This window comes from Aquila chrysaetos, chromosome 5 (genome assembly GCF_900496995.4).
Source record: "Aquila chrysaetos chrysaetos chromosome 5, bAquChr1.4, whole genome shotgun sequence".
NCBI lineage: Eukaryota > Metazoa > Chordata > Aves > Accipitriformes > Accipitridae > Aquila > Aquila chrysaetos.
Window position 1 is genome coordinate 4,713,405 of NC_044008.1, and position 21,505 is coordinate 4,734,909.

Here is a 21,505-nt window from a genome sequence, read left to right on the forward strand (position 1 = left end):
AGCTGACCCCATCCCATTTCCTTTTAGGCATCCAACTTCTACACCTTGTTGCGAAAGTAACTGAGCTGGACTGACCCTTTCCCTCTTTATTTTTACCACAAGAACGTGGGAGTTTTAGTTAAACCACAGATTTAGGCTTTTGTTTTATCTAATCAATTCTTGAAAATGGTCAGTGTCGGCCATTCCTGAAATCCTGACTAGATTCATTTCCACTGAGAGAACAATAATGGAGATATCTCCATCTGGACTAGTCACCTACCTTCTTTTCTGAGTCAGTAGAGGCAAACAGATGTTATGCACACCTCATTTCATCCTAAACTGACCATTCAAAATAGGTCGTACCCGAGAAGTGTTTGTTTCCTTCCATTGATTATAATGGCAAGCTCAGAGGTAGGTGCCATTTCACCTGTATGTTCATGTTCTATTTCAGTGCATGGCAGTACCATAATATTATCCATTTCTAGCACCATCAGGTGAATAAAGCAGGGTTACCAGCTCCAAACAACCTCTTCTCAAACCAGTTCCTCTGTTCTGCAAGAGCAAAACAGTTCCTCTGTCTTCTTTGTGCAATGGGACCTCCAGCCAAGCCTTTCCTTCTTTTGCCTCATAACGAGTTGCTAAAATAACTTCTTTAGTGAGTCTGTTGTCAAAATTGTGCTTTGATCTGCCTGCTTTTTCGTCTGCGGTGTTTGTATGGATGTAATCAATTTGTAAGAAGGTAATCATGCTTCTTTTGTTCTTTTCCTAAGCCTACAGTAGATCAATGTATTAACACTTTGTGATAGAAATCTTGGAACTGCTTCTAATCCAGTATTAACTCTCTCACTGACATCTTAGTAGTATTATTCATAGTTTTCAAAGGAGGATATTGAAGCCCAGATTACTATTACTTTCAGAAATGGTTGCCTAAATCCAGACAGGCACCTCACTGAGAAGACCAGGAGATGGTCAGTGGAGTTGGTCACAGGATGAGGAGGAACAGTGGGATGAACACAACGAAAGATGACCCTCACAGACATGCACAAAAACCAACCAATGAAAAAAACCCAACCTTGTACCCACCCAATAAAGGTACATTTTTAGATGCTCTCAGAACAAGTGGTAGAAAGGAAAGGAGGACTCCTGAACAGACCTCTAGCTAGCAAAAATTGGTAAAGCCATCCTGAAGCCAGCTTACACCATCTGAAAAGTTGTCCCTATGCAGTCATTTGGATGTAAAGCCAGAAGAAAACTTTTTATTTACAAATAATAGCTTTTGTAAACACTCTTTTCTAGTGATGGCTATTTTGTTGTCTGACTGATGCACTGTAGGGAACACAATTCTAAGTTTTCCTGTAGGCTACATTTTTATTTTGCAGCCAGATGTCACAATAAAATTGTATAAGAAGAAACGATACAAATAAGATGCCAAAGTGAGAAAAAATAATCAGCTCAGGGAGGAGGAAAACACATTTCAGTCTCCAAAACATCAGCAAAAACTCTTATATTTCCATTATGAAAATTGATGACGTTCTTAACGTAAAGGCCTCTGATATGCTCTGTAATATTATATTGTCCTGCATATAGTTATTTTGTGAGAAAGCTTTGTTATAAACATTCTCTTGCTAAATCTTTCCTACTATAACCCTATAAATACCTGAAATCTATTTGCAACTCAGTATATTTTGGTTAGCACTTCGATGCATCTTGAGGAAAAGTACCATACGAGTTGTTCATTCTCCATCATATTTGAGGGGTGACTTTTAAGTGTTCACCACATATGTTGATAAAGGGGACCCCAGAGGCAGCCAAACTACTGAAATTCAGAGGAACTGCTGAAGCCACAGCATTAGGAAGGTGGAGTGCTTTTGGCTTACCATGTGATATTTCAACAACTTAAGTCCTAACAACGAGAATGTAGCACTATCAAATTATTAGTCTTACCTTTTGTACTTAGATTTCCAAGTATTCTATGAAGGCATTAACACTACAACTATTGAAAGTGGGAAAAGTGAACACGTAAATATGAAATGATTTCCCCTAAACTGGACAGTGGCAAAAGTAGACAACAGGTCTCCTGAAGTCCGGTGTTCATTTCACCAGGAGAGAAGCACTGCCCACAGGAGCCTCCGAGAGCTACAGGATGAACAAAGCAAGGTACGAGCTGCAAACTGAATACTGCTTGTGACAACAGAAATTGCCGAACCATTTCAGCTGCAATGTGGTTTTACCCTAGAGTCCTTTGCAAAGCCAACGTGATGGCACCTATTTTCTTGTAATCCAGCAGTGAGGTGATAGGCCGGGATTCAATTTCCTTGATCTGCGGGGATTTGAAATCACATTCATCTTCTCTTAATGGAAAGGCTGACAAGTAACACAGGGAAGGGTGTTGCTCTCTCCTCTTGGAGCCAAACCATGCATGTGAACTGCTCCGCTTTAAATTTGCTTAAGGGAAGCAAATGAAAAAATTACACAGGTTGCTAAGTAGTTTTCTGGAGCCATGGACCTTGGGCCACTATGCAAAGAAAGTCTTGTGCTTCAGCAATACTTGTATGCCCCTACCAGGCAAAGCCAGATGGTGGAAAAACCTGCGAGAGGGAGCTACTTACTTCCCTTGGTGCTCAGGAGTCACTGCCCTAAGGCCATGTCTCCAGCCCCTCTGCAATGCATGTTTGAATATTACACAAAGCAGAGAGATGCAAGCAGGAGAGATTGAAAAAAAAGCAGATGCAGAACATTACCAAGCATTTACATCCTCCCAGGCAGAGAGAGGCAGTGGACGACACCTGAGATTTTGTAGTCTCCAAAACCTGAGCATATTTACGGCGAGCTGCTCTCTTCCCCAGTGTATGGACACCTCAGTCTAGCTTTCCTATTGTTACAAATTACCAAATTATAAATAAAACACTTTGAATGAAGCATTTCTGACAATTCATAGGAATGTTGTGTTAGGTGCCTCCCCAACACTCTTATATTTTTTTGGCTATGAAAGAAGTAAGAAATTATTTCCATCTTGAGTCAAGCTGAACTGGATGTTTGCATTATCTTTAATTTTGAGGGTGGACAAGGGGTTGTATTGGGTTTGTGTGGTCGGATTTTGGTAGTGGGGAAGGGGACTACAGGGGCGGCTCCTGTGAGAAGCTGCTAGAAGCTTCCCCAGCTCCAAGATGGACCCACCGCTGGCCAAGGCCGAGCCCATCAGTGACAGTGGTAGCGCCTCTGGGAGAACAGATTTAGGAAGGGGAAACCTGCGGTGAGTGGGGGGATTGGAATGTGAGAGGAACCCCTCTGCAGATACCGAGGTCAGTGAGGAAGGAGGCTGATGTCCCCGCAGCCCGTGGTGAGACCAGGCGGCAGGCTGTCCCCCCCCAGCCCATGGAGGGCAGCGGGGGAGCAGATGCCCACCTGCAGCCCAGGGAGAGAGGAGCCCACGCCAGAGCAGGGGGATGGATGCCCCCCAAGATGGCCGGGACTCTGTGGGGAAGCCCACGCTGGAGCAGGCTGTGCCTGAAGGACTGCAGCCCACAGAAAGGACTCATGTTGGAGAAGTTCGTGGAGGACTGTCTCCCGTGGGAAGGACCCCACACTGGGGCAGGGGAAGAGTGAGGAGTCCTGCCCCTGAGGAGGAAGGAGCGGCAGAGACAAAGTGTGATGGACTGACCCCAACCCCCATTCCTCGTCCCCCTGTGCCACTGAGGAGAGGAGGGAGAGAAAATCAGGAGTAAAGTTGTGCCCAGGAGGCGGGAGGGGTGGAGGGAAGGTGTTCTAAGGTTTGATTTTACTTCTCATTATCCTTGTTTTGATTTGATTTGTAGTAAATGAAATTGATTTTGTTTCTTCCCCAAGTTGAGCCTGTCTTTTGCCCGTGACCATAACTGGTGAGTGATCCCTCCCTGTCCTTGTCTTGACCTACGAGCCTTTCATTGTATTTTCTCCTCCCCATCCGACCAGAGGAGAGGAGCGAGCGAGCGAGCGGCCTCGTGGTGCTTCGTTGCCGGCTGGGCTTAAACCACGACAAGGGTCAGCCCCCAGACAGTTATTCATCCTGCGCAGCCAACTGTAACAGGCACCTGGCATGAGTTTATAAACCAAAACAGTGGAGGCAGGTTATAGTGAGCTCTGCATGAAAACCTGCTCTGAAAGAGAAAGCACACATTCCACTCAATAAAAGAATAATAAAGTGTCAGGTAGGAAATAAATATTGAAACTAATTTTCCACCAGGGAAATCTCTTTGCAGTAACTAATTTAGATGGGGAATAAAACAAAAAGGCCCTATATCTCAACCTTGGCAATAACCTGTCACTGAGCACCACTCACCTCTTGTCTCTGCTCAGACCTGATGCCTGCATGGGAAGAAGAGGTGACAACTGCCCTGCTGTCTCCCTTTATATATCAAATCAAATAAACCATGCACAAAAGGAGTTTCTCGCAAAATAATAACAGTACATTAGGGTCCCTTGGACATTCTTGAGCAGCAAGGACAAGAAGTTAACACAAGGTTTTTCCCCTCAATGCTGTCAGTAATTACATGAGATGCTGCAGGTGAAGAGGTTGCTTTCGTATTCCATCAAGAAATTAAAATGCTTTTATGGTGAAGGCAGAGCCTTTTGGTTGCTGGTGGTGGTTTTCTTGTTTAAACTTGTCTGAAGATTAAAACCAGGGCTGGATGAACGATACAGAAGGGATGGCAAAATGTTAACATGCTGAGTGCCTGTGTAGCATTGGCTGAAGACCATGACCAGACAAGTGAGGTTTGACTTCCCTGGGGGTAGAAGGAACAAAGTGGTGGCCAGGACCCACACAGGCTGTCCCTGCTGCAGTGAACGTGACACTTGTCCATTCTATTTTCACCTTGTGCTCCCTTGCAGAGGGAAGTTCACGCTGTGTCACTGCCTCTTCCCTGCTCAACCGCTCATGGTGACCTTGGGGGTCTGACTAGCACAAGTTTCTGTTGAGATAAAGCTACACTGAGGGTCCCTGCGGGAAGGTGCATTCCTCACCCGCAGGCTGGTATTGCAACCTTTCCCTGGAAAACCAGATATTGCCCCGGTGTGATCTGCTTGCAGGGCACTGTATGCCAGCACCATGGGAAGGTCACATCTCCTTTTTTTTGCCTCCGTCCCCCTGGAAGCAAAAATGGGGAGAGCAGCACAGTGCTTTCTCAGCAAACAAAAGGAAAACACTAAAAGTAGAAAAAAACCAAACCACCTAGGATTACTGTTCCTGCCTGCTGAAAGCCCACTCTGGAACATATTTGCCTCCATCCCTGACTACATGGAGTAAAGAATCAAGACTTTGTCACAGTCCTTCCCTGATATCACCTGTCAATGTGCAGTACCCAGCAGATTAGAGTAACTTGTTTCCTAAAGGCTCAAAGAGCATTTCCTTTTAAACACCAGTGTCTACTCTCCCAGATGCTTCATAACATCTGGCTAAGCTCATCCTCTATCAACCCTCTTGGTTAACCTCTCCCAACTCATTACCTGCCTTCAGTGCCTGATTCTCTTTGCTGTGCTCCACAACTCAGTCTAGGCACAATGCTGTTGCTCACACATAGACCTCTAGTATTGTATGAGCCCTCCTAGGATACCTGAGATGACCCCCACGGTGCTGATGTGGCACAGGACAGACGGGAGACGTTCACTTTTGGAGCAATAGTCGGAGGCTAGGCAGGATACAGTGGGGCATCACTGATAGTGAGTGGCACATGCTTACAAACTTGAATATTCTGTTTTCTACATTTTCCTTAAGATATTATTAAAATATTCATATGCAAATAAAATATTAATATATTCCCATCTCAATAAAAATATTGATATGCTTATAAAATAGCTTCTTGCACATGATGCATGCCTGAGTTTCCACAGACAAAGAACAAAGCATATCCATCCAATTTGAGATAACTTGTATCTCTACAGCCTGAGAAACAATAACAGAACGTTGGGGTGCTCTGGAAGGGAAGGAGAGTATGGAGGAAAGCATGAAGGAAAGCAATTCTATTATACAGGTTGCAGCACCCCAGAAATATCTACAACTGTAGATGAAAACACCTACACTGGAGCTAGTCATCTAGGGTGCAATTCCACCACCTTAGTGCCTTGTGAACCAGTGGACAGTTGTTGAAATACTTGAGGAAGCCACACATGGTTGATAGATATCCCATCGGCTACCATGGGAAATAGGGAATTGGAAATAGAGCATTATTCATCTCACTGATTTTAAACACCTGAACTACAGCAGGTTAAATCATTCTATTGGAAAGGCTGCATCTCCAGTGAAGTTAAAGGACTCCAAATACCTCTATCAAGAAAGAAGTGTCCTGTCCACTCCCAACCTCTTGAAGTCTAAGAGGTAATGCATGGCAAAACCAGTTCTCACCACCTTCACTTACACCTGGAGTGTGAGATTCCTTCATCTCATGTTCGTCTTGCTCTAGTATCTCATCAATATCTCAACTTACAGGTCCCCAGGATAAGGAAACTTGTCTTCCTGCTACACCTGTAAAGCATCATGTAATTTTCAGTGAATGATGCATTAAAATAAATAACTGTATGTTTCTGTATCTAAGAGTCTCAAGCCCAGAAAATAAATCGCCCATCTCACTTCTCAGCTTTACCATTGGCACCTTGAAGAACTATCTCATTAACGAGTGAAGGAGGATGCAGAAGGGGGGGGGAATCCAATTTCTAGCTTGCAGTATTTTGCTAAAAACGTTGATAACAATTTCTGCTATTAGTCTCTGTCAGAAATGCCAGAGTCATTACTGAAATGGTGTGGCCAGAGGGCACCCTGCATCACAGCTCACTGAGGAGTCTGAAACCCTTGAATAAACATTATAAAGCACAGCAAAACTGTTTGTAGCTGAAAGTTTTCAAGTAATTAAAGTAGTACTCAGCTCTGCTGGTAGCAGACAGTCAAGCTGAAAGGAAATCTCACCTTCTGCTTACCATCTCCTAGCGAAACCTGTGTTGTGGTTGTTGTCCCAGCCTGCATCTATGCAGGCTTTGGTAGGGGTGGCTGAGCACGTATTTGAATATCTGACCCGAGCATCAAATTGCATCCACACAGGGTCCCCTTGGAGCACACTGCTAGGACCCATGCTTTGCATTGGGGTGGGAATTCAACAAGCATTTGCCCCCTTTCTGCAGTTCCTTTCCTTGTGCCAGCTGCACATCATGCGGGAGAGCTGAGCTCAGCTGTACACCACCGTGTCCGTCATCAGGAGGTCAGGACTCAGACCCGAACACAGAAGAGTGCTTGGATGGCAAGAAGAAAGGCATCCACAGAGCTGTCAATCAAGATCAAAAAATCTTGTTGCCCCAAAGCATAGTAGCTCTAACTTGTCGGTGGCTGCCTGTGTGCCTCCATCAGGACCACATTCCTGAGAAGAAAAGGTTCGTAACATCTTTGAATGTGTCCCCAGTATTACAAGCCAATGGTCATTTCTGCTTTTATGTGTGGTTTAAAATCCTAGAGCTCACATTCCCCAGGGATTTCCACAGGAGTTGGGTGCTGAAGGGACTTTGTGAATCTGAGTTTACCACTGGCCTTCCTGAGCACAAAGGTACCCATCAGCTGCAACATCCAAGGAGCTTAGGACCTACTGTCTTTACTACTGACTCTCTTCTGTGTAAGTGAAGTAATGATTCACCTTTTGGGCATACTGCAAAAATTAGTTAATGTTTGGGGAGCGTTTTAATGATATAAAGTGTGGTAAAAATGCTAAGTATTATTATTGTTCCACTTTGTCTTCCACTTAAATATAAAGGGGGATTGTACAGCTACTTCCCAAGTGTCTCAAGGGTGTTTCTAAAGCAATTATGTTGGCTGACACTGTCGAGCTTCAGAAAATGGAAACGATTCAGAGGCTGACCAATCAGCCCCTTTACCAGCAGATGAATCTAACGACTTCAAAGCTATTCATTAAGCAGTACTATGAATTGATTACATAAATTAGCATGCTGCTGACAAGGCAGGGAAGGGAGGAGAAGATGGGAGAGGAGGCCGACATAACACATCCCTCATTTGGCAAAGACAGTGGTTATTAGGACCCCAGAGCTAATGAAAGAGACAGATCCATTAGGCACGTGCCGCTGTAAGGGATTGATTGCTCCCCCCCCCCAAAAAGGGCTGCTCCTCTTGTTACTGGGGGATTATATTTGTTCTAGCTTGTTGATCCAGGGGTAACTCTGTCACATTTAACAAGAAAGTATAGCTTGTAGAGAGGGGGAAGGAAGATGGTACACGTGCTTCAAAACCATTATTGAAATCTTCTAAGTCCAAACAGTCCAAGGCAGGTTGGTTTTGCTGTTAAAAGGGAAGACGTGTGAGGAGGATTTTCTGCCTGAAGCACTTGTATTCGGGAGAATTGCAACCAGAATTATTGGAAACAGGAAGTTTTTCAACGGACACGTTGAATGACAAAATCTGACAGGCGTGCTTGAACCCTGCCTCTGATGAAAACTGCCTGTCCAGGACTAGCACGATGCTCAGTCTCATTGCAGGCTCCCTTGAGCTTAGCAAACCTGGATCAGAGCTAAGAGGTTCAGATCCTCTCGTGGAAAACCTCATCAGAGCTCAGCTAACTGCAGTCAGACCCCATCTGTCCATGCTGTTGTTTGGAGTGTGCTTTCCCCTCTGCAATAACTGATATGTTGTCCCTACCTTGAGCCCCAGCACACTATAAAATCCTTCACTCCTGTTTGGAGCCACTTTAATTTCAGGTGGGTCAGCCTTGAGCTGTCAACATCATCTCTCCAGGCAATGCAAGCACAATTTCATAGAGCAACTTCCTTCCATGCTAACCAGAGGGGGATTGAATAAAATGGTCTGAGTTCAACGTTGTCTGTATGCAGCATTACTTCTTCATTCAGGACTCTCTGGACAGTCCTGCCAGTGCCTCCCTGTCTAGTTTAGCCCAGAATATGCCCGTGTAACTCCTAAATATAGACAAATCCCTTGTCTTTTTGTTAGAAGACGGTTTTCCACCTATTGGAGTTGCTTCTGGCCCTGCATTAGGGGAAGATGGGTTGAGTCATCTTCTGATGCTGGTCTGTACTGCAGCATGATTTGAGTAATCGCTAATTAGAAGGGCATAAGTGTGTTGTTCAGCCCTTCAGACCCTTAAGTATGTGCTTAAATTAAGCACATGCTGAAGTGCTCTTCTGAATCAGGAGCCTGAGGAAGCTTGGGCTGAGTTTTCTGCTGTATTTTGAAATTGCTGCAATCCATTATTCCAAGTGCAGCTTGGGCACTGAAACTAAACAAAAACCTATTGGAAAAAGAAGCTCTTATGCAAAAAGCAGCCTGCATTTGATCGCATTTTACAGACCGCTATCTGCTTGATGAGTTTGATACTGCTGTTTGTCTAGCAAAGGTTTGCGTGCTGCAGACACATAACACCATTGTCATTTTGTGACTGATGTTACATTAACAGACTATTTTGCACTCTTTAAAGAAGGAATTGATCTTTTACTCTGCAGTTTTATTACCAAAGAGGGAGGAATCCTGAAGCTGTTATCTGTTGAGATTTCTTCCAAATTTACAAGAAAAATGTTTTGATTTAAAAAGGAAACCAGTCACAAGCTGGTGAGCGTGGTTCAGGGAACAGACCTCCCCACTGTTTCAGCTAGCTTGCTGGTTTCTGCTGGAGAAAAAGCTGGGTTTGATGGATCACCAAGAAAATCCATTATGGCAAATGAATGCTGTTGGCAGCTGCACAAATTTAGACCAACTGACTTTTCATGTTGCAATAAGAATTCAGCAAGATCAGAAACTACCAGAGCATCATTAAATTTGGATATTTGATGGAGCAGCTTTGTGCAACAATTGAACTTCAGAGAGGCTTTTTCTATCCTTCACCATTGAAGTAATTTGTTGGATTTGTTATTAACCAAGAAAAAAACAACTGGCATAGAGTATCTTCCTAACTCTAGCTACCTAGGGATTACACAGAGCTTGCTGTATTATGCAGTTGTTCCTTTGCATATTTCATTGACTCGGGGGGAAATATTAAAATTTGTAATTTCCATATTGCCAGATTATCGTACACTCTCCAATGATTGTTCTCTCTATTTTTTATGATCTGTCAATTTCCACGCTATTTAAAAAGACAATTTGACTGCCTTAATGCCAGAAAAATCTCATAGGGTATTTTCTTTTTTTTTTTTTTTTTTTTTTTTCTTTCCTCAGCATAGGAAAGGCTATTTTTATGACTAGAAACCTATCATTACCATTCATTGAGCACCTTCCCTTGCCATTGCAGATAAACACTGAGCTTAACAGTTTTTAGCCTTGAAAAAAAATAAATAAAATTTCAAATCTGCTCCCAGGAAGTCTTTGGTAAATATCATGTCACCATGGAGTACCACATTAATAGAGAGTGTGAAATACAAGTGTGAAGTCTATGATATATCTATACCCTGTGCTTTTATATGTCATAATATTTAGTTATCCACAACTAAGGAACTCACAAGATTTTTCAAGTGCAGTAAGCAGTACTTTGCATATCTTACAGACGGGGAGATGGAAAGATACACAAAATAGATGCAGTGGCTGGCAGGAGGTAAGGCAGCTCCTCAAGTACAGCTCTTGGTACTGATCTGCCATCTTCCTTTCCCACATACAGCTCAGTGCCTCCAGAATTGAATAAAATAAGAACGAATTAATAAGGCTGGATGAGGTAAAAGGCTTGATAAAAGGAGACGCAAAGCTCATCAACGGAGAGACACATGCGAACATTTTCCCACAATAAGCAATGGTGGGAATTAAAAGTAGATTTGTCAGTCCCTTTTTTAAGCCTCAGTGTTAATACTTGCTCCAAATGAGGTGCCCTTAGATTTATTTACACAAGGACTTGCTATTCCAGGGACAGAACAACAGCAGTGGGTGTCCTGAAGCAGCTGTTATGGTGGGTTCTGCCCGTTGGCCATCACCCTCTAGTTCTCTACAAACCTGAGATCGATCTGAGCAAGTGTCCTCGGTGTGGGATAACAAAAGCAATCACTTTTGTTATCTACTGTGCAAGGTGTAGAGGCTTTCTGCACATCAGATGATCCCCAGGTAATCTGACAAAGCCGCTCTCCCGGGAGCGGGGGCTTTCTAGGAGCATCCTTCTAAACAAATGTCAGTGGAAAACTTACCCCTTTTCTGCTATAGAGGAAAAAAGTTGTCGAGCCAGAGAACAATATACCCATTCAAGCTCTTTTAAGTTTTCATTAGTTCCTAATGAAAGCTTTGCAGATGGAGGAGGCAGCAATTAACAATTAACAGCAATTAACAATTATTCCTTCTGCTTGCTTCCTGCTGGAAAAGGGAGACAATTAAAGTCTCTTATCCTGTCCCTGCTCTCTTCCCCTTCTACCTTGGGAATTACGTTATCAGGGAATAATTTTATTTAGCAAAGTACCTACTTTTGCTTGTAGTAAATAGTTGCTGCCTTAGGGCCAGGTTTTTAGAGATGTCTGAAGATACAGCTGAGTACTTCCTTCTGAAAACTCACAAGGTGCTTTTTTGTGTATATAAATGTGTAAATAGTTGGTCTTGATGTATGAGATAAGAAAGAACAGAGAAACCAGGGCACAGTAATAGATTAAGGCATGCCATAGGGAAAAGAAGATGGTGAGTGCCAAAGAAAGAGGGGAAGGAATGGATTTAATTTGTGAACTATACCCTGAAAAGCCAAGCCTCAGTCCTTCCAGTCTTTTACAGTTGGAGCTCCAAGGTATGTGTCTGGGATGTGTCTCTGTTCTTCAAGCTATCAGTGTTAGAGCAATGTGTTACTCTGGGAGATGAGCCCTACCTTGCAGCAAGGTTTCTGAGTTGGGTTGAGCACTCCCCTGAAATAGCTCTTCTCTATGCAGCTCCTGCTGAAGATCTAGGACACATCTGCCCGTGAATCTTGATCATATAGACACGAGCTAAGAAAACAAATTGTAGAGTTTAACATAAAGAGTCTAAGGAACCGAATGGGTAAAAAAGAGCAACAGATATTTGGTGGGACAATAAAGGAAATCTGTTTCTGCTAGGCTTAAATCTCTGATGCAGACAGAGCAGTTAACAGCTGTCCCAGAATTAATTGAATGGAGAAGAGAGAGTGGCCTGCTTAGGATGTAAGGGAAGAATTCAGATAATATAGCATGACTGGCAGAGAACCAGCCTGGACTGGATGGTAGGACAAGTTCTCTAGAGATGGTGCTGAGACTGTGATGAATCACTGTGTCTGGACTTGCATGTGGACAGAAGCTCTCGTTAAAGGAAAAAATATCCCTGATGATAGCATTAACATAGGAGACTTCAACATCCTAGGTGCAGACTGGGAGACAAAATACTACTTTCAAGAGTTGGTCCCAAGTATCTTTGATGTGATGGTCACCTGTGCAGAAAGTGGTGAGGTTGTCTATGAAGGTAGAGCAAATTTTAGAAGAGCTTGTAGTAAAAACAAGTCTGCATTAAGTTGATTCAGTTTCTGTTAAGTGTACATGAGAACTGGTCTGCAATGAAAATTCTTCATTTCAAAGGGCCCAGGGTTTCTTTGTGTCAGTTATGTAAAAACTACTTGGAATGGAAGTGGGGGAAAAATATTAGGACTCTTAAGTCAACTAAACCAATTTTTATCCCCAAAGCAACTTTGTGGTGAGATTTCTCTGACTTCAGGTCTCTGAAATTTAGATACATTGACTAAGTTAGTCATCCTCTGAAGACATTTGTCTCCCTTTGCTACAAAAGACAATTCATCCTGTCCTAGTTAATGGTCTTAAATAGATGAGATAAACTGCCCTCTGGAGGTGCTTGTCTCCTTCCTTGGCCACAGAAGGAATTTGGATGTAGTGCATGTGCCTGAAAAGCTAAAATTAAGTAATGTTGATAGACCACAGTGGGAGGAAATGAGAAACCTATGAGGGTGGGGGGTGAGGAAGTAAAGCATTAATCAGCAAAGAAAATAACATCTCAAGGTTATGAAAATTTAGAACAGAGTAAGAATGGCTATATTTCAAGCGGTGTTTTGAAAACATTTGTAAAATACATATATCACCAGAAACAGCAGCCACAAATAAAACAGCTTTTTAACACAATTGGTAATATCAGATACATCTGAAGGCATTTCCTACCATCATGCAGAAAACACCTGAAAACTCCTTCCAAAACTTCGGAACTATTTGGGTGCTTAAATTTAACTATGTGTTTATGTGACTGGATGGTTACAGAGTTGTGCTGGTGAACCTCCTCAGGTTTTTTGGGAAGGGGAGAAGGAAATGGCATTTAAAAATTGTAAAAAAATTTTTTTAATGGAGCAAAAATATAGTAAGTTAAGCTTTCATCCAACTGAAAAGTGTGGATAACTGGTGACAAAACTGAAGTGAGGTCAGTAGAGAAAGACCGGTTACCTTTTACGGCAGAAATACAGGCATGTCAGCAGAAAGCCTCCAGTTGGAGAGCTCTAAATCAACCTGGTCAACCACAGAGTTACTTGTTTATGTCTCAGAAACATCTTTGCGTGTCTCTGCATGCAAATTCATTAGCTCAACTTTTCAGTTCATCACCTCCATGTGGCTTCTTTGCATTGCTTCTGTATGTCTTTGAGGCATGGCTTTCAAATATGGAGTGAAATCATTTATCTAGGATGGAGATCTTCTGGGTTTGGTCTGGTGGCACTTAGCTCGGCTTATGGATGCTTGAGTACGAGGTGAGCTGTGTGAGACACAACAATTCTCCTCTCTGCATGTGGTATGAAGAAGTGTCTGCCCTTGTCTCTAAGACTATGGCAAATCCCGTACCTTATTTCAGTGTAAATCCATGTGCAACTGAAAAAGATGATCCTTTCCCTCCCAAGTGCTTGTTCCTACCCATCCCAAAATACTGATGGAAGAGCTCATGCATCCAGGCAGATAGATAGACTGGGAAAATAAGTGAGCTGAGAGATAAGATGGCTTTTTAATGTGGGTTAGTCTTTAGCCAGATGAATTTCCCAACTGCCAAAATACTGACGCCAGCACAAGTGAGAAAGCAGAAATGACACAGGGAGGGGATGGGACCACTCACTGAAGCAGAAAGAGTGCTAACGCTAAGGTGACAGTGTAACCTTGGCTTGTAGGTTAAGCGCATTAAATTGCTCCGTATTTACTATGGACCACAAACCTATATGCAGGCTGTTATGACAGGTAGGTAAAGCACAAAAGTTCATACTCTTTATCTCCTATAACTTCTTCACACCTCTATGCTCAGAAACTACCAACTTGTTTACATCCAGAACAGACTGGGTGACTCAGGAAGAGATATTGTTGAATACTACTGCGTGTCTCACTAATACTGATCTGTGAATGTAAGAGATATTCTGTAATTAATCTTTTAGAAACAGGCAATTAATACTCCAAAGACTATAATTTATATAGCTTCTGTCAACTTTGTCATCCAGATGAGAGGATAAAAGATAGGGGTTGCAAGGATCTGAGAAGGAAGCAGCCCACTAATCTTCACTGCAACTCAGCAGTGAGAAAGCTAGCATGAAACTGCTCATCAGTCTTAGAGGAGCTGCCTGGACCAGTGTGGTTAGCACCCCACGCATTCCTCCAGAGACAGAAACAACAAAAAAAGTGTGGACCTTGGCTGTCCCGCTAAAGCTAATGGAAACCTACACGTGGGTGTCTGCAAGCATGTCGGTGCCTATGATTGCATCTGGTACAGTCAGTGGAGCTGTACAAGCAGATATCCAGGTGGGACTTGAACGAGTTGACTCGACATAGGTTTCTACCACTATCTAAGAGACCCCAAAATGCCACTTCTAGCTGCTGCTCCAAGAGGGTGTGACTTTTCCTTGGATTTGCCATCCCATTCATGTCTTGGATGCCGTGGGGTGATCACTAGCTCCAGCCTTGGAGTCAGGTAAGACGCTCTCTGCCCAGGCACCTGAAAATTAAACAACACTTATCCTAGTGCTGCCCTGCTCTGTTCTCAGTGGCTGCAAGCCTCAGTCTGCAGGTCGCCTGATATATTCCCTGGTCTCAGCTCATATAAGACACGCCTGATCTGACTCTTCTCTGGAGTCAGAAGGGATGAGATTTCTCAAGAAAATGCATGATGCTGGATCCTCAAGCCTTTTTCTCTACAGTCCCATCAGCCAGACTCCCCTTTGCCTGCTCTTTTCTGCTCCTAGTCACATCTTAAAACCAGGGTGGTCATCACTTAGTGCAATAACTAAGGGAGGTACTATCGAGCTGCAGGCTGAGATGTCCACTTTGCAAACTAAGATTTCCATCAGTAGTGAGTCTGCAGTGTCAGATGGTGTCCAGGAAATGTTTTATGAATATTTCTTTCCAGCTCTGTATTCTCCAAAATGTCACCAAATTCCATCATTATTTCAAAATGTAACATCGCTTTCTTTCCACTTCTAAAAATTCAGTGAAGTATCCACTGGATTATCTGAACCAAACCTATCTTCACATGCCTGTCAATAATACTAATGTATGAAAAAAATGCAGCAAATGCTTCTTTGCCTCTCGTCTCTAATGCTCTATCAGTAAAAATTAAAGATAGATTTGTCTGAAATAAGTTACAATTTAGAATGTCTTTTCCTATTCTACATTAAGGGACTCATCTTCAAAGCAATCTGCACAAATCCCATTAACAGCAATAACAGAATTTGTGCGAGTAACTCCCCAAACACCACTTTGAACATTAAGCCCTTTACTTAATTCAATATCAGATAAAAAACGATCTAAGGAAATGCAAAGACTTGATATTCTGGTTTGTATTTCACAATGGACTGGAGATTCACACACATAGACACATGCACACACATAGATACTGCAGCTTAACAATTGTAAATAGAAACAGAAAAGCTGTTTCTTATTAAAGGAATTAAAAAAGGAGGGGGGGGGGAAGGAAAGAAAAAGCCCCCAAAAAGCAACACCAAAATGCCTGTGCAATAGCAGCTCCATTCCCAGAAGAGAAATAAAACCTCGAAACACATTTCTGAAAATGCTGCATTGGGTTTTAGAGGAATCATGGCAGAAAACAATATCCCCTAACATTGGGTGCATCATTCAGCAGCCTGCAGTTAAATTTCCAGCCTCTTCTCCACTTTCCATCATCTCTCCTTCCTGTCCTATTGCCTGTCCCATCAGGCATCCTGGCTCCCAGCTCCTTTTAAGTCAAAGGAAAGATGGTCTTCACTAGATATGGACCAGACCCCTCCATCACATGCATCCCAAACTTTGGTCATTGCTGCATCTGCACCTCTTAGTGATGATATTCTTTGAGATCTGTGGGCACAATCTTTTCCCCACTCACATCATAACCAACAAATATTTGGGGCTGGACCAGTTCCTTTCTGCCCTGCCCTCCTATAGCCACAGTGTCCTCTTATAGAAATTCAGATTTCACCCAGAAATGCCATGACCAAGGTACCATCCCAACTGCCCTCTTGGGGCACAGTGTTCCCAGCCACCTGAAGGAGAGGAAAGGTTTTACATTGGCTTTTGAGGTGCATTGGAGACCCTTGAGCAGGAAGAACGGGGAAAAGGATTCCCAATTTTTCACTGCCATGCTCTGTGATGTGCAGGAACATCCTGGTGTGCCTCAGTGGTCAATGTGCTAAGAGAGGACGAGACTTTCCCACTGGAAAGAAGAGGTGTATGAATTTATTCCAAGTTCTTGGTGGAAGATATTCTCATTACTTTATTTATTACTTGTAATAACATGGGCTAAAAATGAAGTCAAGCTCCAAGGCATCAGCAGTTGTAGATACTGGACAAGCACAGAACAAAATGAGGGATTTTTTCCCCCCGATGAGATGATACTTCAGCGCTTTAATTCAGCCGAACATGGGTCCTTAGAGGCAGAGCAGTCCTCAGATGGTGTCCAGGTTCCCAGCTCTTCTCTCCTTTTGTGCTTGTCTCTTATATTCATGACAGAGCATGAAAATGAGGTGCCAAAGGCCCGTCTCTCAGAAGCAGGGCATTGAGCGATTGTAGCTGGGGACCTGCTGTGCTCAAGCCCTCCTTGGCTAGGTAAATACCTGCTGTGGAGGCTGTAAATTAGAAAGCTGCATTGGTAAAATGCAATTAAGGTCAACCACACATCCAGGAGCTCAGCAGAGCTTGCAGGTTTCCTGTGCAAACTCAAGCTTAAAGATTTACAGTTTGGATGTTCGAGGGTCCTTCCAACTATGAACAAAAGTGAACTTCAGAGTCATGATTGCGTTTTGATGTGGTGATCTCCCCAGCACACTATTCCCTACAGACATGTGTGATCTCACCTTAAACCAGTGGCAACAAGGTTCCTGACTGCTGCAGGGTCTCCAGGTCTCAGTGACAAGTCCATGGAAGTGATAATAACACTTTTGTCCCTGAAAAGGTCCTCGCCTTTTGCTAGGTCTCATCGCGAGACACTGCAAATTGCCTTGGCAGGGAATATCTCCCGAGTACTCTGTGTGTGTGTGTGCATGTGTGGGAGGGAGGTTTACAGAGACAGGCTGTTCCTTCTATATGTCCAGCAGATACACAAGGAAAGACAGAGTGGGCTTTCCAACATGTGGGCATATTTCACATCTGAAAGAGCAGCAGCAAACCCCAGACTAAGCACATACTAACAGTAGTTGCTCCATATTTGACTTACTTATGTTAAACAGCTGGAAAAATTTCACAGAAATAGGTGGCTGGTGTCTGCAAGAGGACCAGAGTGATGTCCTTCACTCTTGTCTGAGGGGAAGGAGAGTCATACATAACAGAGCAATCTGCACCCAAAAAACCCAGGACTTTAACCTGTTATCTACAATACCTGCAGTATGATAAAGCTGTTAGGTATAGAGCTTTTGCATGTGACTAAGAGCCACAGGCACACTCAGAAAGTGCAAAAACAAAGCTGATTTGGGGAAAGTAGTTCAAATGGTGCCTATGCAGTCAAATACGAGAAAGCTTCACTTTCTCATATGAGTAAAGTTAAGAGAATTATATCTGTTCATATGTTTTGTGGTGAGTGGAGTCAAGGTCTTGCTTGCTTTCCTTCCTTTCTTCTTTTCTTCTACAACTCTCCCTTTTGCTATGCGCAGACTCCGCATTTACACGAAAAACTTACATTGATTCTTATGGAGATTTTCTAGGTTTACATGTGTTAACAAAAAGGGGGTCTTAAAAGCTCTGTTTGGGTCAGAGAATAAAAGATTGCTGTTAATCCTGGGCTCAGTCAAGAAAGTGGTCGATGTCTTCTCCTGGGAACAAAAGGCAGGTTCCACAGAGCCATCACCTTGGAAGTCCCACCTAGAGCAGGATTATCAAGAGCTAACAGCTCTTTCAGGAGCTAAGGGCTCTTCCTAGCTCTCTCTCTAGCTAGTGGGAGTTGTCCACTGAAGGAGACTGTGTTATCATGCCTGGAAGGAATCCATGCTCAAGCATTCCCATCCCATGTCCATCATAGGTATTGCATTCCTTAAAATGGCATGAGACAGTGTCCAATCGATTCAGAAGCACTTGAGATCAATCCTATCTACTCCTCTTTATGGCTAACAGCTCTCTCCTGACTCACCAACTCACCGATAGGCATGGCTGGGCAAACCCTACTGTATAGCCCTTGCAGCTTTGGATCCGACCTTCTTCAGCCAGCCTGGATGCGAGTCAGCAGGCCACTGAGTTGCTTGGGCGCACAAGCTGGGAACTGTGTTTCAAAGCTTTATTTCCAGAGATGACTTACCCAGAGAGACAAGCACGATGACGGCAGCACTAGGTATCGCAGGGAAGCTGACTGTAGTACCATCGTTTGCTGTAAGCTCCAGATCATATGCTCTACCTCCCTAGCTAAGGACTCATGATGGAAATTATCATCACAGTTGCTTACTTGAAATCTAATCCATCTTAACTGTGAATTTTCCACTTTTACTTTTACTAATTGCTACATTAATCACTAGTCATATTGAGCTTTTCAAAATGAAATGGCCATTCAATGGCAACATCAGCTCAATGGTTTTGCCTGGGAATATTACGCTTCATCATCCAAATGACACCACTTTTTTTTATATGCTGTAGAAGTGCTGGGGAATCGCTTGTTGCTGGAGGTCTTATTTTGATACCCATCCGAAGGTCAGGTTAAACAAATGCCAAATAGGAATAAGATTTGTCTAAGTGGTCCTGCCTTGTACAGGGGAAACAGTCAAGCTGACACCTCAAGGTGTCCTGCAGCACTATTTTTCTCTGATTTTAAGATTTTATGACTTATTAGAGAAGACAGTGTAATTACAACTTTGGCTGAGATGCAGTTATAAAATCAACTTATGGTGATTGACTACAGACACTATAGCAAGAGGTGGATCATTCTTAAGTAAATACTGTAGCAGTAGAGGGACTTTGAAAATCATTAAATTTCACTGAAAGGCATGAATCTTAAAATTAAAAAAGCAGTAACAATGCTAACAAAAGTAGCAGTAACAGCAACAATATAGTTATTAAAAACAATAATTATTTGTCTTGAAAGTCTGTCTAAAAACCCTAGGAATGAAATATAAAGATGGTGTTTCCTCAGAGACATGAAAATCCAACTTTATTTTTGTAGGTGTTTTTTAATGGAGTAGTTGACTACCTGTTCGTGTTCATACTGATACTTACATAAGTGCTTGATTGTGTCCACAAATCAGATGAAGTAACTAGAAATCGTTCCCAAATTAATTGTGCATGAAAAGCTGCAATACTAAAAATGGAGGCGTCTTCAAAGTCTTGGCCTGTGATGTCAGAAGCAAGGCTGGTAGATGTTTTTTTCCCTGAGGAAATTATATATGGCAACTGTGTTTCATGTGTTGGTCATTAATTTCAAGGAGCTCTGTTGGAATATCTTGCCAGCGTTTTACTAAAATCACTTTGCATTACATTCTTCAAGAATTAGCTCTTTGCAGAGCTCTGAGCATGTCTTCCCTGAGCTGGGGCAGAAATTTAAAAACCAGTGTCTGACCTTTGCATTACTTTTAAATGAGTATGTAATAAGCTGCAGGGAGATACATGGATTTATTTTCACCTCTGGTTTCTGAAGAATATCATAAAACATTCAAGCTTTTGCTCTTTTAGTTTTATGTCACCATCAGACTTAGCTCAGAATTATTTCCTTGTATAAATCTTTCCCATTCTCTGCATCACCTTTCAGTGAGGACTTCTGTGGTCTAGCAAGCCATATGTCAACACACATCACTATCCATTGGTCTGATGCTTTATTTTTAAGGCTGTTCGGACAGGTCACTTCTCTGACTATCTGCACTTTTGTCCTTCCCAAAGTATGGGCTGTGGTTACAGTGTCATAATGAGTAACAGAGAAGGATTTCCATCCCAGGACTTTGTTGACATTGTAAAAAAAAATCTTTCCAGTGGTATGATCCTTTTGTAAATCACTCGCTTGCCCATGGTTGTATTTTTGCCTGCTAAAGAATAGCCAGTCTTGATGAACTAAGAAATGGTGGATCAAAGAAGAAGCAATTTTGTTTCTCCCCTTTTGCTGTATCCACAAGAGACATCTGAATGGGATTGACGGAGTAAAAACAAAACAAGGGCCATCCAAGTTCGTTAGCTAATTCTGTAGACCGTGTGCTCACTTTTTCCCATGCACACATCAATGGATGCACTACTGCTGTCTCGGGGTGTGCACTACCCCACTTTCACTGGGGCAGAGGGGATGGGTGATGAGACTCAACGGCAAATGCCTGGTAGCCAAGCTAGCCCAACAAAGAGAGCCTTTCTGGGCAGGACTCAGGATGCCCTTGCGAGGTCTGAAAGGTAAGATGACTCACTTGCAAAGCTGGAACATACGCTCCTCAACACAGCCTGCAACTGCAGAGAAAATGTTTTATGAAATATGTAAGAAATACAAGGTTTTCTTTTGCAAAGCATGTCACTATCTCTGCAGCCCACCTTTTGGACTCACAAATGGCTCTTTTCCACCACTGCAGGGTGGCTCCCCCCGTGTTCAATGGCTGCTGTGCACCTTGGGAAGTTTTATTTTCCGTGTGTCTGCTCCACGTGCTGTGGCCCTGCTTTAAGTCTTGTCCTGCTACCATCAGCTCCTCTCTCACTGCATCCTTCCTTGCCTGTTGTTCACTGCATCACCTTCATTCCTGTCTTTCACCCTGCTCCCTGTCGGTCTCCTAAAAGGTCCTCGGATGCTCTTGTGTCTCCTCAACTACCCACCACCTTTCTTGTTTCGTGTTCTGCCGTACTGCTTCTGGGAAGAATTTGCAGCCACGTAAACCCAAACCCTGCAGCTTGGCATCTCTGGAGGGCTGTGTTGCACCTCCCTGGAGATTCGGGGGCTCATGAGGGCAAGACTGTGGTCCAGGCAGCTTGGGCACATTCATCAGGGCTGGGGTGGGAAGCATGCAGAGCACACAGATGTGGAGACACACCTCTGCTTGGACAAGAACCTGCACTGCCTGGAAGTCATACCGTTGGGTGTCCATTATGCTCTGAGGGATGCGACCAAAGCTGATGTCTGTCTATGCCCATCCACGCAGACTGGCTACTGGCTCATGTTCACCCTCTCTTCGTATTAACTTAAATG